The 16,593-nt window shown below is 40.8% G+C and overlaps 1 long non-coding RNA gene across 1 annotated transcript; it reads right to left on the reverse strand.

The window, feature by feature from the left end:
• Window positions 1-6,262: 6,262 nt before the first annotated feature.
• On the reverse strand, window positions 6,263-15,854 carry LOC115358961 (uncharacterized). Its single transcript, XR_003928218.1, has 3 exons — window positions 15,619-15,854; window positions 10,790-10,911; window positions 6,263-7,196 (listed from the first exon to the last, which is right to left on the reverse strand). It is a non-coding gene; the product is annotated as an uncharacterized LOC115358961 (long non-coding RNA).
• Window positions 15,855-16,593: the final 739 nt, after the last annotated feature.

Genomic DNA, 16,593 nt, shown 5'->3' on the forward strand with positions numbered 1-16,593 from the left:
ATAATTACTTAGATTACAATTCCATAGACAATCCAGCTGACACAATAGTTAATGATGAGAAAGAAACAGTTTATGATAACAGAAACAAAAAAGGTACCAATAATCTCCTGGGTGCTAGGCCCACACCCATAATACATGGTTTGCATTATAGGTGTGGGAACCTTTATCTTTATTAGTTTACTGCTTGTGGGTCATTCTTTTTCTTTTGTTTCATGCTTTGTGGGTGAACTCTGCAATTGCAGAAGTATTCTTTTTTTTTTTTTTTAAATGTCTACAAGTGGCCAAAACATTATTGTTAATTACCCAGTTTGGCCAACTGTCTTCCCTTCGAGTGGTCTAGAGCCAGGGACAGATGTCACTTTGTAAGAAAAAGCTGCAAGAGACAAATGTTGATGTCTCAGCTCTGGATAAAAACACTCTCAAATATTCCAACCAAAAACAGGGCCCTTGGTTTGCATGTTGTAACTGAAGCATCTCAGAATCCATGAAGTGGCAGGATTTGGTTTGGTATACATGTAACCCAATTTAGAATCCAGAATGTGGGTCAGCAGATGGGAGATGGGATGTCAATATCTGACTGATTCATTGCTTCATGGCAATAAGGCATTTAAGGCACCTTTGATAGTATTAAGGTGGTACCACTTGTGTAATAATAATAATAATAATAATAATAATAATAATAATGATAAAATGATAAAATAATAATAATAAAATAATAAATAAATAGATCCTTGTCTCCAGTTCATCCATTGCCCCTGGATTCCCAGCAATTCCCCCCCTCAGCCTGGACTGCCCTGCTTTCCTTTATAAAGTCGCCGACCTTACCAGCTTGTCCTGTTTGGCAGCATTTGGGTTCTGCCTCAGCCACATGACATTATTTTAGAGCTCCATTATATGAATGCATAGTCTCTTAAAATAATTAGAACAATAACAGTCTACAAGCTTAGCATTCCACGGTTCTGATGTGTCTCTAAGATGAGACAAATGTAGAGTGACATCAGCTCCCTCCCATTTCAGAGATCGGAGAGAGAGGAGGTCCTAATTTTTGAAAGCATTAAATTAAAACCATGTTAATACTGACAGTTAATACTTCACACTCAGAGTGGACTGTGACGAAACTTATAATTCTCCTCAGAAATAAAACAATATAGAAAATACATAATGTTATATTTTATTTATTTATTTGATTAAGGGTAAGGGTTTGGGGGAATTTGATTGCAGGTGGTGGGTTGGAAATGTGCTTGTGTATGTGAGCACATGTGTTGATGTGCTCAGGTTCTTCTCTTTGGTTCTTGAAGGAACCAAAGAATTTGGAGTCCTTGTTTGTTGTGGACTCCTTTTTGTTCTCCTTTGTCACCTTCTTCTCCTGCTGGGTCACAGCCAGGAATCCAAAAACAATGCCCACAAACAACATGAAAGCAAAAATGACATTTACCTTTTTACAAGTGCAACTCCTGAGGGGAGAACTCCTCTTGTTCAAGCAGCTGTTGATCAGCAGGTGTCACTAACCGAACAAGTTGGAATAAAAAGACAGGCCAAAAGTTTGGACACACCTTCTCATTCAATGCGTTTTCTTTATTTTCATGACTATTTACATTGTAGATTCTCACTGAAGGAATCAAAACTATGAATGAACACATGTAGAGTTATGTACTTAACAAAAAAAGGTGAAATAATTGAAAACATGTTTTATATTCTAGTTTCTTCAAAATAGCCACCCTTTGCTCTGATTACTGCTTTGCACACTCTTGGCATTCTCTCGATGAGCTTCAAGAGGTAGTCACCTGAAATGGTTTTCACTTCACAGGTGTGCCTTATCAGGGTTAATTAGTGGAATTTCTTGCTTTATCAATGGGGTTGGGACCATCAGTTGTGTTGTGCAGAAGTCAGGTAGCAGTGGACAGACACTGTCTGATAGTATTATACCATCTGGTCGGTTGATGTGAAGCTCCCAGTATAGAGCACTCTTCCTCAGGATCCATGCATCATGGGCAGACCCAGGCCACCTCAAAGCCAGGCTTAAGATCCACCTCCTGAAAGCACAGCTTCAAAATACTGGCATCTTCATAAATGAAGAATTCTGAATATTCTTTTACTTTCTACCTATTGGACATTTGCCCTTGTTTTAACCACCAATATTTATCATGTAAAACACATGTACAAATTATAAACAAGCTTGTGAATAACATATAGCTTTTTTATGGGTTAGATGACAGACAAAACAACAAAAGTTTTTTAAAAATTGTTTTATTTTTAGAGCACTTTTAGGGCATTTTTTTTAAATATACAGATTTGGTAATCCTGAAAAGTGTATCTGGATCAGAGTAATCCAATCCAATGCTCCTTTGCAAAATACATAAAGGTAAGATGTTTAAAGGTAAGACAGAATACATGATCCTGGATAGCAAAAAATGGGATTCCCAAACCCGCATCATTTTTATCCACATTTAATCTTTTGAACAACTGGTCTCTTCCCAGTAACACCATTGAATGAAAACAATGAGAATCATCACCCCTGCTGCTCAAAAAGCAGCATTGATACACAGTTGCGAGAAAAAAAAAATCCTTCATGGTCTTTGTCAAAGATGTTTGTATCAAGGCATACATTTCAATATTTGACTCACTAGTCCACTAGTCACTGTGAGCTGTGTAGGTTCAAGTGTGACTCTCCACCTTAAGATCCCCAAAAACTACTTGCAAACCACAGGTTCCAAATGAGGTAATAAAAAGCTTTTAGAGAAAGCTGAGGATTGATTGTGTCAGCTCGAAAATTTTTTTTTTCATGTCTGAACACAGAATCTAAAAGGGATGAGGTGTTTGAGGAAAGATGGAGCATCACTGAACTTGTACGACATATTTGTAGGTGTGGCTCAACATGTGCAGAGATAGAGCAATGATACCTTTAGACAAGTTTTTATCAGTAAAACCAAATCAGGAGGCTTTCACAGAGAAAATAATAATGTCTACTCCTGCAGATGTACATGGTTGGAAAAAAAGGGTATATCATAAAGGTGTTTAAAATATAGACAAGTAATTTCATGATGTAAAAGATTTATAAGTAGTTCATGGTTAAAAATGTTAAAATGAGTTAAAATGTTAACTGTTGAAGGTTAAAAAAGTTAAAGTCAAGGGGAAAAAAGGTAAGGTTAAAAATAAGGAAGACCGCATATGAAAAAGTTAACATAAAAAAACACCCCCTATACATTTTGTTTTATTTTCTGTTTATTTGTGAAATTGTTTCTGAGTGTGTAATACCACAATAGTCCACACGGTGGCGCATCTGACTGTGACCGAGAGGAATAGCGCACAGAGGAAGGAACCGTGGGGTAAACTCAGCGGTCAACCACAGCATAACTGTGTTCTCTGCCTCTTTCTTCCAAACTCTGGTTAGTCAATATTCCTCAACACCAGTATTTTGCACAGGATTATGAGAGTTAAGGATGTTATCCACCCCATGTGTAAAGGTTGGCTGGGTCAAATGATGTATATGGAGAATGACCTTAATTACGAGTCACCGGATATTTCACAGTATTATCTAAGCTGGTGGCATTTAGCGAGCAAGCCACATCGGTGTAGTCGGTGATTCAAGGTAAAAGTGAAAATGGAAACCATATTATCTTTCATCAGTCAAATAAACAGTGTATACGTTCATTTCTGTTTATGTTGAAATGCTGTATTAAGGTTTAAGTTTATTTGAGTAATGTATTCATGTGTCTCAGTGATATTGAAACACTGTACTGAGAGTTATGCTGATAATGCATTGCTGTAACATATTATTTTGATAAGCTCAGTAGTTAACTACAATTATGGGAAACATGTAAAGATGTATAAGCTTCATAGATAATAAAGTTTTGAGGAACTTGTGAGCAAAAACAAACTATTTGCTTGTTAAGAGAAATATTGTATGAGTATATTCTTGTGATTCAGTGTTGTATCCTAAAGTAAGAGTAATTCTGCTTGTTGGTTTAGTTAAAATCAGGAAGTATTGAAAGAAGACGTTGGAATTTATGGAAATAGGAAATTGACTTTTATGGACTCATAAGTAACTCAGTAAGAAAAACTGTTCAGTATTGAGTATATATGTTTATATGATTTATTTTGTGATATGCAGAATAAACTCAGCGCTCAACCAGAAGACAACTAAGAACATCCATTAGGCTTGAAGAAGGTGTGGACAAGCTGGACTTTATTTATTTCCACAAATTTGCCATCAAAACTTCTCCATTGTTGTACATTCATCTTATTTTCTTTGCTGCAGCTGACATAAAGAAACATGGGTTTGAGAGCATTCTAAAGCCACTGAAGATTTTTTGTCCTTTTCCGTCAGTTTTCCAGCTTACTGCTGACAGTAGCTTTACCTGGTGTTTTTACATTTGAATCAGTTAGCACAAACCATTGCTACTGATTTTGTTTCACAGACAAGACAGAGTTACAGTTCGTTTTTAGTAAAGATTATGCAGGTTTAACTCACCAGTCGATAGGTCTGCTCAGTTCCCTGCAGCTTCTCTACACTTTGGACAACTTATGCGGTAGATACAAAGCACAATTTACTAGAAGGAATGGCACAGTATGAGTTGAAGCTTGTGTTTCAGTTTTTAATTAAGAACTCCATTACCTTGAGTGCACTGTTAGGGAAGATTATGAGCTTTAATTATGGTTACACACACAGGAAATAGGCCAAGTAAGTCAAAATGGATGACAATAGCAAACATCTTGGCCTTAACGCTATTCAGTCTTGGCACCTCCTTGCCACTCTTTTTCATTCAACTGTTCAAAAACATTGTATTTATTGCAACCTTTAATTAATTAGTTACTTTTAATTAGTCACATCTAATTATTTTTAGTTAATTGGCAACAGTTGATTATACTATTGCTGTCCCTAAACATTCTGTTTTTTAAATGCATTTTTAAAAATGCTTCTTGTTGCATGTTTTAATGCAGATTAAACTTCCCTTGAGAGACAAATAAAGCTTGAATTGAATTTTTTATATTTTGACTTAGATTGTGTCTACTGATGCTGCTACTGTTGCTGATTCAACAAAGACTGTTCCAACTACACTCTCAAAACAATTGTAGTACACCTTAGCAACCACATAATACACCCCAGCAACCACAAAGAAACACCCTTGCAACCACCCAGTGCATGTTCAATCAACTTCCAAGACGCACAGCAGCAACAATACCAAGTCTCCCAATGACACTGAAAAACTCTAGCAACCACTTAGCAACATCCTAGCAACCACGTAGTACACCCTATCAGCCATGTAATACATGCTAATTACCACCAAGAAGACCCTAGCAACCACCTTGTGCACACTAATTCAGCCACGACACACAGTAGCAACCACTTACAGTACTGCCAACAGTCTACATGTATCCACAGAGACATTCTTGTAACACTTGGTGTCACTAAGTGACACCTTAGCAACCATCTGAATGTGAATGTTAGGATTCCTTCACTTCCAGCTGCTTATACACTATATTACCAAAAGTATTCGCTCACCCATTCAAATGATCAGAATCAGGTGTCCTAATCACTTGGCCTGGCCACAGGTGTATAAAGTGGAGACGCGTTCTCTGGAGTGATGAATCACGCTTTTCCATCTGGCAATCTGATAGACGAGTCTGGGTTTGGAGGTTGCCAGGAGAACGGTAGGCTACATTTCAGACTGCATTGTGCCGACTGTGAAATTTGGTGGAGGAGGAATTATGGTGTGGGGTTGTTTTTCAGGAGCTGGGCTTGGCCCCTTAGTTCCAGTGAAAGGAACTTTGAATGCTTCAGGATACCAAAACATTTTGGACAATTCCATGCTCCCAACCTTGTGGGAACAGTTTGGAGCGGGCCCCTTCCTCTTCCAACATGACTGTGCACCAGTGCACAAAGCAAGGTCCATAAAGACATGGATGACAGAGTCTGGTGTGGATGAACTTGACTGGCCTGCACAGAGTCCTGACCTGAACCCGATAGAACACCTTTGGGATGAATTAGAGCGGAGACTGAGAGCCAGGCCTTCTCGACCAACATCAGTGTGTGACCTCACCAATGCGCTTTTGGAAGAATGGTCAAAAATTCCTATAAACACTCTCCTCAACCTTGTGGACAGTCTTCCCAGAAGAGTTGAAGCTGTAATAGCTGCAAAAGGTGGACCGACATCATACTGAACTCTATGGGTTAGGAATGGGATGGCACTTCAGTTCATAGTATGAGTAAAGGCAGGTGAGCGAATACTTTTGGTAATATAGTGTACCTTGCACATTGTAGCTACATCTAAAATCTTACCACCAGTATTCACTGCACATTCAGTCGGCGTCTATGGCATCTCCTGGGCAAACAAGGTGGCTGGCACTGATGACTAAGAACAACCTTCTCAGCTGATCAGAAACCACACTGTATTATTGGCTACAGGCACAGCTGACTCTACTGGATGAAGACAACCCACTTAGCAGATCAGCAAGCACATTTATCAACAAGCAAGACCTGAGAAGACCTAAGACCCGAGAATAGTGTTTCACATGCAAATCATCTTACCAATTATCTAAAATTTTGTTATAATATGCAGTATATATGACAGCTGTGTACTGAATGACATTAAGAGCGGCAGAAGCCAAAACATGTCCATCATGTAATAAATCAAGAACCTTTTGTGAAGTAGCTACAGTTTTTTTGAGTCCAGATCTGTGTCCCTTTCCTTTCTAGTTGTCAATGAGAGCCAGAGCCAGTGAAACAGAAACTAGATCCTTCAGTCCTCAGTAATTACACGCCAATATCTACACTTTCTTTCTAAATTCCTTGAAAAACTAGTTTGTAACCAACTGTTGTCCCATCTGGCTCAAAACAGTATTTTTGAAAAATTGCCGCGTGGTTTCAGAGCTTTTCACAGCACTGAATCTGCATTACTGAGAATAACTAATGACCTCCTTCTAGCTGCTGACTCAAGAAAGTGCATTGTCATCCTGCTCCTAGATCTAACAGCAGGGTTTGACACAGTAGATCTTTCTATTCTCATTCACAGGTTAAACCAATGGGTGTGGGTCTCTAGCTCCGCCTTAAACTGATGGTCTCCATATTTATCCAACAGATCTTTCAGTGTCTCCTTTTGGTCCTCAGTCCCCATCTCCTGTGGTGTCCCCCAAAGATCACTACTTGGCCCAATCCTCTTTTCCATCTATTTGCTTCTGCTACCTCTCCAAAGAGCCTAATAACTACAAAAAACTAACTGACTTCAATCATTTCAAATCCTGCAAACTTTCTTCAGCTCAATGAGAATAAAAGTGAAGTTATTTTATTTAGACCACAGCATCCGACCAACATTATTTCTCCTCATCTTGGCCCATTGGCCCCCTCTGTTAAATCATATGCAAAAAAAAAAAAAAAAAAAAAAAAAAATGGTGTCATTTGATTCAGGATTGAAGTTTGACAAATGAATCAATCAGCAGCTCTGCATCATCTCTAAACTCAGATCTATTCTCTGTGCTTCTGACCTGAAGAAAGTCATCCATGCCTTAATACACTCCTGCCTTGATTATTACAGCTCATTACATTATGGTATCACCCAGTCTTATTTACTCTTTCTCCAACTAGTTCACAATGCAGCAGCACAAGTTTTAACAAGGTCAGAAAAGAAAGAGCCCATTGCTCCCATTCTTGCCTCCATATACTGGCTGCCTGTTCGCTATAGCATTGATTTTAAAATCCTGATGTTTGTCTACAAAGTGTTAAAGGGTCTTGCCCCCTCTGACATTACAGAACTCCTGTCCCGATATCACACTGTGTGAGCTGAGATCATTTGACCAAAGACTTCTGTCTGTCCCAAGATCCAGGACTAAGTGTTATGGGGACATCACTCGCTGCCTCAAAACAACGTAATTCCTTTTCTGATTCCTTTGATTCTCCTTGTCTATTGAGATTTTCAAGAGTCATCTTAAAGTGCACTTTTATTCAATAGCCTTAAACTATGCCTAACTTAACCAGCTTGGCTATTTCTCATGAAGTCTCTAGTCACTATGGCCTCTGTGTGATCATGTGCCTTTGTTATTATTATTCTTTACTATTTTTACTGTTCTTATCATTACTCTCATCACTCAGATTTTTCTTCTCTTTTATTGTCTTTGTTTTCCCCTGTGTGTGCTGAAAAGCACTTGGGATGTATTATGTTGTGTGCATAACCTCTGACCACTGGAGCATTTGGCAGTTACATGTGTGTTTGTCTAGATAAGCTCATCTTTTGTCATCCGCTCCTGAGGAAGTAAGTATGAGACAAGGTACTACGGCTGAAACTGCTGCACTGAAACAGCCATGTGTCCTGCACACAGCAGGAGGAGGATGAGTGGTTAAAAATGCAAAACAAAAAGTTGTTCAGCACAAGGCTGCCATCTTTTGGTACTTTTAAGTAACACATATAGCTTACAAGGCAAAAAAAAAAAAAAAAAAAGTTCTCTGTTTATTTTGCATCTGTGCTTGTGCTGATAGTTCCTCCACATTGTAACCGATTTCAAATGGTGCTAGACATGATGAAAACTCTGAACACCAGAGGAAAACGGTCAGCCTTGATGAGAGGGTGGTCAGGTACGTCCAGCAAACTGGACTGCAACACATTCTGCAAGGTAGGACTGACAGAGAACTGACTCAGAGCAGAGGAAGCAGAGGTGGAGTCAGTCTGTGTTGTATGTGTTTGGATGTGCCTGATGATTGGGGGGAAAAAAAAATTACATTTAAACCAACTTCATCCGGTGGCGTCATATTTGCATCAGCGAATGCCAAATTAATTTTTAATGTCTCTATGACTCTGTATGCTGTCATCCCTGAAGTCTGTTCCTGCTCAAGAACACCGATTTCAAATGGTGCTAGATGTGCGTTCATACTCTAAAACACCATCTGAAACCAGTTCCCTGGGGAGGATGCTAAGTTGTGACGGCTCACATTCTGGAGCCTCATCCTCCTCTGCAAAAAATAAATAAATAAATAAATGAATAAAACAATTATTGGCCAATGTTTGAAGCAATTACACATGCATTTGCACGGTGGATTGGTCACGGTCCTGTGAAACTTGAGTAAAGATGCACAATTAGACCTGTGACTCTACTAAGCTGCCACTTCTGCCATTTGAACATCAGATTATGATAATGACATTAAGTGGTTACTTGCACTGGGGAGGATGTCTGCTTCCACACTCGACTGTATACCTCTTTGTTTTCTGCTGAGAGCGCTGGATGAATGCTTTGGCTCCCTCTAGAGCTGAAGAATCCAGCTTCAGTCAGGAACTTTATAGAAATAACTAGCATGTTAAAAATGAAGCCTTATTCCAGAATATTGCCACTTATTTAAAGCAAACTAATGCATATGGAAATTAACAGGTATATTTGATTCATTAAAGGAAATTTCAATTTTAATACTTAATTCTTGCTTCTTTTCTTTTTGAGTGGATATAAAAACCTGGGAATGGGAGAGAGGAAAATGAGAATAACATGTATACTTTGACAGATGGCTCCATTTGGAATAAGGAAAAAATGCTACCTGGCTGGGCAAATTAATGTCTTTAACACTTACTATTACAGGATTTTAAAAATGTCTGTATTTGAATGTGTACATGATTTAAAATGTTTCATGAAAACGCTGCTGAACATTATATTTAGAATGACTGCCTTTTAAACATGTGGTCAGTTTTCGACTAATTCCTATCACAACCGGACTTGGTCTGGATCGGCTCTCCTCACTAACCAAATGATAGAATCCTTCTAATCAGGCAAGTCTGAACTGGAGAGCCTCCAGAGCTTTAGAGCAGCTGGTGCTTGCAAATCAGGGCTCTCACTGCTCTCGCCATCAGAAAAAAAAAAAAATTTAATAAACACTCTTTTACTCGAAACGAAACTAGATTTGCTCGGAAAACGTCATAAACGCTATTTTCCTGAGCCATAGTATGTATGAAATCAATGTGAAAACCGAATAACACGGGACGTTAACATGGCATTTCCGGAGCTAAGATAGTTTGCGATGCATGTTGTGTTGTTTTTGGCTCCAGCTGCATTCAAACAGGGACACAGAACCTGACTTATATGTCTTCATGACGCAGGTCTGTTCTTCTCTCGGCTGAAAAACCCAGAGCTCATGTTTTGGCCCCACTTTGACAGCCACAATAATGTCCGAATCAAACAGTGAAAAAAAAAAAAAGTTTTTTTGTGCCCATATAAACACAACTTACGCAGTCTGTCTAAAGGTTTACTTTCAGATTTCAGTCTTGTGAAGAAACTGCATGAAGTTTGAAAAATGTTTGATATCACGTCTAATTTTGAGTTTGTGAAGTAAACTTTTGGTTTATCACAAATGCAGCCCGGGATGTTGGTTATTTTTCCATGCAACAATAAAGAAATCTCGTTTTAACTACATTTTACAGCTGGACTAAAAACAAAACAAAAATACTGTTATTAATATATTGCTCATTTTAGTCAACAAGAGACGTTTTTGATAGGAGGCCTGTGTTTGGACTGATACTACTATTCAGGGAAAAGTTGTAAATCACTGTTCTATCATTATTCTATCTCTATCCGGAGAGACAGCAAGAGACAGAGGTGCTCGGAGAGACGAGCAGAGCAGATGCTGGCACAGAAAGCATGATGAAAGAAACGAGAGGGTCTGCTGCGTCACGGTCAGTGTCTCTCACAGTGACACAGCACCTCATTGTCGTGCTTTAGAAGTGCGCACTTGACTGAGAGCTCGGGACAGGACAGGGCACGACAGCCAACTGGAACCAAACATGAACCGGCAACAGACAATAACATCTGTGAATCATACTTTGAAGAAATAGATCTCCGCAGCGTCCTGCAGACTTCCTTGTAACACACAATAGGATACTGTGTCCTCTCCTGGGTCTGCCTCGGGCGTCCAGTCCCACCCATAGCACAACTGGAGGTTGACTGGAGGGAAAACAAGGGAAAAAAAAAAATAACAGAGTTAAAGTAGTTGGGGAATCACTAGTGTTTACCCTTGGCCTATATGAAGCAAACAGTATGTCTACTGGGATCTGTTTGGAGCGTGAAAAACTCTCTGTCACCTTTTCAGTTTCTGACTCTCCGTTGAAATGACTACACAATACAAACTAAAATGTGGGGGGTAAAGAAGACATTGGCTTCTATTTGTACGTCTGGCATCAAAAGGCTGGCATTATCTTGCCTTGCCAGTGTCTCAAACGCTGCTGTCCCACGGATGCGAAAAGGTGACGTCGCAGCTAATCCAAAACCTCAATGTGTCTTTCGGGGACAATTTCCTTGTCTGTTACTTCCCTAATCCTCCTCGCCACTTGCCTAGTGCTCCGGCTTCTCAAATCACCCAAGTTTTATTGATTATAGTTATATTCTTGTCAGTGGTAATCAAATTCAGTCACATAAAACTGGCAAAAGAAATGCACTTTGAACCCCCTGCAAAAGCTCAAAATACTCCCAATAGTTATTTCTACAGGCACTCCCACTATTTACATGAAGACAATGTCAGCGTCTCAAGCTCTGGCAGACATCAATGTATTCTGAGAGCCACAACACTTCTTTCATCTCTCTTCTCCTTGTTTTTGCTATTCTTATCTCCCCTCTGCATTGCTATTTGTGAGCACTCTGTCTGCTTCCCTCATTCTCCCTCATTGTTTCTATTACGTGCTCTCTCTCTCTCTCTTGCTGCTTAAAGCATGCAGCGTTTGTCTCTGCTTACCGAGTCACCTGACCACCTAGTGCCTTTTAAAGACGCCACGAAACCACAACAAAAGTCATCCGCGTAGCTCTCGGCTCAGTTTAAAGCAACTTTATCGGCGCAAAAGCCCGGCCCCTGACTCCTCCCGCGAGCAGAGACGCTTCTGGATGAACTGAAAAACAAAGCTGGCAACAGCGTGCGCACCGAGATGAAACTGATCAGATATTTCTGATTGAAGAAAAAGAGTGACACAACACGCCCCATGGTTCACAAAGATGAGCTCAACACATCCTATTGTGCTCCAGGCAGCACGGATTGTTACGGGCCAAGACGCCAGGCTGGGTCACATCAGAATAGGTGACGTAAAGTAAACATTACATGTGTCTATGTGCGTGTGTGTGTGTGTGTGTGCGCCTTAAGGTGGGGGGTAGGGATGTGTCTGCGTGCGTGCACGTGGAAAAGGGGTAGGTGGTTAATCCTCTTACAGATTAGAGGTCCTAATTTATCAGGAGTGAGAGGGGCAAACTCATTGTGGTAATGTGTTTTTGAACCACCTCTCAATGCACCGTCACTTTTGTCTAATCAAGGGGAAATTATTTGCATCTTGATTCAAAACTCCCAGCATATTGTTTATATAAGAGGGGATGGAGAGTCCACAACGCTGCTTCCTTTCTTGTAACAGTTTTAAACTTTCTATTAATAATTTGCTGTCAAACCAGTTAAAAGACAAGAGAGCTATGACACTGTGCTGGGTCAGTAAAAGGTAAAAGCTTCAATTTCCTGCCACTTTCCCCTCTTTGCAGAGTATCCTTAGGAGGATAAATGTGTCTGTATGCTGTAATTGCATAGGTGCCGCCCTGTACGTTGCGTCACCCTCCTCACAAAACAACAAATTGTGAAACCATTTCAGAGATAGACAGCCCTGGCAATCTCAGATGACCCTGACACTTTGTTTGGCCAATCTGCGACAGGAAGGGAGGGAATCGACTGGGAGGCTGCCTATGTAGCAGCTGATTTACACTTTGTCACTCTCCTCTGGCTCTCGCCTGGCCTGTTGGGAAATATCAGCTGTGTGGCTGATGAAAGGTGCGGCCTTAATCGTGACATGAGGACGAAGCTTCACGAAACTGCCGTAGGACAAAAAATCTGACATCACCAACCAACGAGCTTTCCGGGAAACCAGGAAAGTTTCCGAACTTTTTTTCAGTTATATGAGGCACTGTGCAAACTTCCCATTTAATTAAAAACAATTTGAATCACGACTGAGAGGATGTCATTCAACAGCAACCACGAGCAATCCCTCTCCTTCACTTTCCTAGATGTGGCTTACTCATTAAGAGATCTTCGGGCGGTGAAGAGGTCTAACTTGGAAGAGAAAAATCAAGACCGTCAATGATGTCAATAAGGAAAGCTGGGCAGTGGTGTAGAGTTTATTGTATTGATGCCAGACTCCCCCCTCCCCAAACCCTTTAGGTGTCTTGCTGCTAATGACACCTGCGAAACAACGCTGTCTCACACTTGTCTATAAATACATCATCATCTCGCAGGGCAGGCAGTGCTCCGAGTTTAATTTTAGCACAGTCATCTCTCGGCACTGTGCCACCTCCTATTCTGTAATCTCTGTGTAGGAGGGGTCTGTCTCAAAAGGCAGTGGGTCGCTCAGCGCTTTTTTCTGGATGTTTATGTAGGCTACAGGTGACGCGGCCCGCCCCTCTCCTGCTGCAAACACATCATTCACCCGGCCTCTCTTCAGGACTCTTTAAAGGCTTCCTGTTTGCTGCGTCTCCTTTTGGCTTGACAGCATCTGCTGAGTTGCATTTGGTACAGCTGAAAAAGCAAGGATTGTTGTTTTTTTTTTTTTTTTTTTTTTTTTTTTTTTTGGGTGCTCAATAACAGCATCATTGTGACATTTCTGCAACAACTTGGAATTAAACTAGGTTGAGCTCTTTCAGCCCTACTTGTACCGGGCTCCTTTGTTTGTTTGACTTGCAAGGCAGCGTCCCTCCCAAAAGAATAGCAAAATAACTATTGAGGTCACGTTTCCTTGTCTGTGAAAGTGGGTCACTTGTTTCACTGGTCAGCCTCGGGAAGACACGGTAAACATTACAATCGCAGAGGACATGATACCCACTCGCAAGACCTATTAGTCTGTCAGCAACAAAACTTATTATGCGGCTCCTAGCAGCTGTAACAGTTTTGATGTCATTACTGAGTTTTTTTTTTTTTTTTTTTATGGGAGCAGATTCTCAGGTTTATGTGCTCTGATGTCAGCACAGAAGTACAAGAGGTGATACGCTGCTGAGCCACTCCTGGCCTGATTTCAGTGATCGGCTGACATTTACCTGTTTGTTTCAAAACTATCATAGCCACACTCCCCTTGGAATCAAGTTTCCATTTAGAGCGTATAATTAAAGGTCTAACATCCCCACCCTCCTTTCCTCTCCCATTCTCTGTCTGTCCTCCTCCTCTCTCTCTCTCTCTCTCTCTCTCTTTCTCACTCTCTCACTTTCCAGTGATTTATCCACTCACAAAGTCCACTGCTGATTCACCCATTGACCAAACAAACGCACTTGGCAGGATGGAAGACGCTCCTCCTATGTGTCTCATTTTCACCTCTTCATCACCCGCCCCCACCCGCAGGTAAACAGCAGGAGGCACCACGCCTTCCCCTGACCCGGGTCACTGGGAAGAAATGTAAAAAGGCCGACGACCCCCATGTCAACAACCACGGTGACATCACATCAGGCGTGTCAGTCTCCCCATTGTGCTCTGGCAGGTGTACATTACACACTCCAGCAATGAGAGACAAATATGCTAAATGGCTCTCGAAGGGCTGCACCAGCTCCGTGGAGAGCCCTTGTGCAACACTGCAACTCAGCTGTGGAAAACCCGTGGCTGTGTTATTTATCGGACTCATTATGACATTATTTTTGTCCGCGTCATCAATAGACAAATGAACATAAAAGACTCCTGTCAGGAACAGGAGAAATGTTGAAATCAGTGAGAGCAGGTAAGGAATATCTCTATGTAAACATCACTTTAGATGCTAAATCCATGTGAATTGTGCTGCTCAGCAGCACCCCCTATGTTTGGGAAGTAAGCTAGGGCTTGTTTACATCAAATCAAGTGCGCACCAAAATCTTAGTTTACTATTAAGGCTCTCTCAAAGCCGCAAAGGGTGTCTGACAGCTAGAACGTGATGTAAATAATGTCTCCATCACTTTACACGCATACGGGTTTCTTTCCCCAAAGGAATTAGAATAAACACAGCATGCATGTTTCATTGAGTATATGTTGAAAAATTACCTTTTGATGATTAGTAGCCTAAAGTACCGGCTGTTTTTTTTTCTTTTCTTTTTCTTTCTTTTTTTTTTTTTTTTGGTAACAGGGAAAAAAGACCATGAGGCCACGGGGTAGTGATCGTGCCAATATGAACTGCGTAACATCGTCCTCTCCCACAACAGGATTACGCACTATCCATCTCTTGCGCAGCATCCTATTCCGAGCTCCTTCCTTCACACGCCATTCCCGGCCGTGTCCACGCTGCTGTTTACAGCTCCATTTAAACAATAAGCTCCAACGCGGCTCAAGTTGTGTGAGCGGCTGGGAGGCACGGCGTGTGTCGTTAGACAAACGCAGTGGAAATTCCCACTGGATTTCATTTGGCTTGTCGCTCGTGCTCTCTGACGCAGTTTCATTTACCTGTTGTCATTTCGATGATGAAACACTCGCGCTACATAAAGTGCTCCTAGTCTTGTACAAAACAAACCTCTCGCCTGACTCCATTACAAACAGGACACGAAGGTAGTACTTTATTTTTCTGCATACTTTGGGGGCTTTTTCTTACCTTTTCACCCACTAGTTATGAATTACATCGTGGTATTCACTACGTAAAATACGCAGCCGTAGGTTGCTAGAGCCCTACAATAACATAAATTACTTACGTGTTTATCCCAAGCCTGTTTTCCTCTCGTGCCGAACGACTGTCATCCATTCCCTGTCCGCTCCCCGGGTGTCAGTCAGTCCGGCTCCCCGCTGACTGGCTCAATGGGTGGTCGGTCCACCTGGCTTCCTTTTCAGCCTTATTCTCATTATTATCCATCTTGAAGCAGTGACACACGTTATTACAGTATATCCCCCTATCGATTTTTCCATAGCGCAACATGGGAACCCCGCCCCTGACACTCCCCCGGCCGCTGGTTGGCCAGCGCGCTGGAGAGTCTTTCCCCCTCATCGGAATCACATGTGGCTGACGCATGTTTACAAACATCGTGAAATCACATGGTAATGGGCACTGTCTTACCGTAAACTGCCTCGCTTTGACGCAGCTTGCAGAGCTGTCGTGAGAGGCGTATTTCTTGTCCACCTCCTCTAATCCCACGGTAAATTCTGGAAAGATTCTGTACAAACGTCACAGGAGGAATATTCTAGGAATATGGTTGTGAGTGTGAAGGAGTTCCTGTAATATGGACGTAATATTTGAGGTGCTTATATGGGGGTTAAAAAACAAGCAAGCAAGCAAGCAAACAAACAAACAAAAACAATGTAAGAGAACTGTTAATACTGTACATGTCGGAAGATTACAGAAATATAGTCAGATTTAAGGAGGTATAAATCTTAAAATCCACGGTAATATTTCAATCCTTTGATAAATTCTAGAAAGATAATTTGCAAACAGTCCCTGTAATATTTGCGAAATAACACGACATTCCCATATGGAAATATGTAGGAGATTATAAGTAAGTAAGTAAGTAAATAAATAAATAAATAAATAAAGTAAGAGCACTGTTAATACTGTATTGAGTATCACAAACATACTGTTAGGCCCTAATATTGCAAAAAAAAAAAAATATTACAATTAGATTTAAGGAGATGTTAAATCTGAAAATCCACTGTAACACTGCAATAATACAACAATC

The sequence above is a fragment of the Myripristis murdjan genome, chromosome 5 (assembly GCF_902150065.1).
Source record: "Myripristis murdjan chromosome 5, fMyrMur1.1, whole genome shotgun sequence".
Lineage (NCBI taxonomy): Eukaryota > Metazoa > Chordata > Actinopteri > Holocentriformes > Holocentridae > Myripristis > Myripristis murdjan.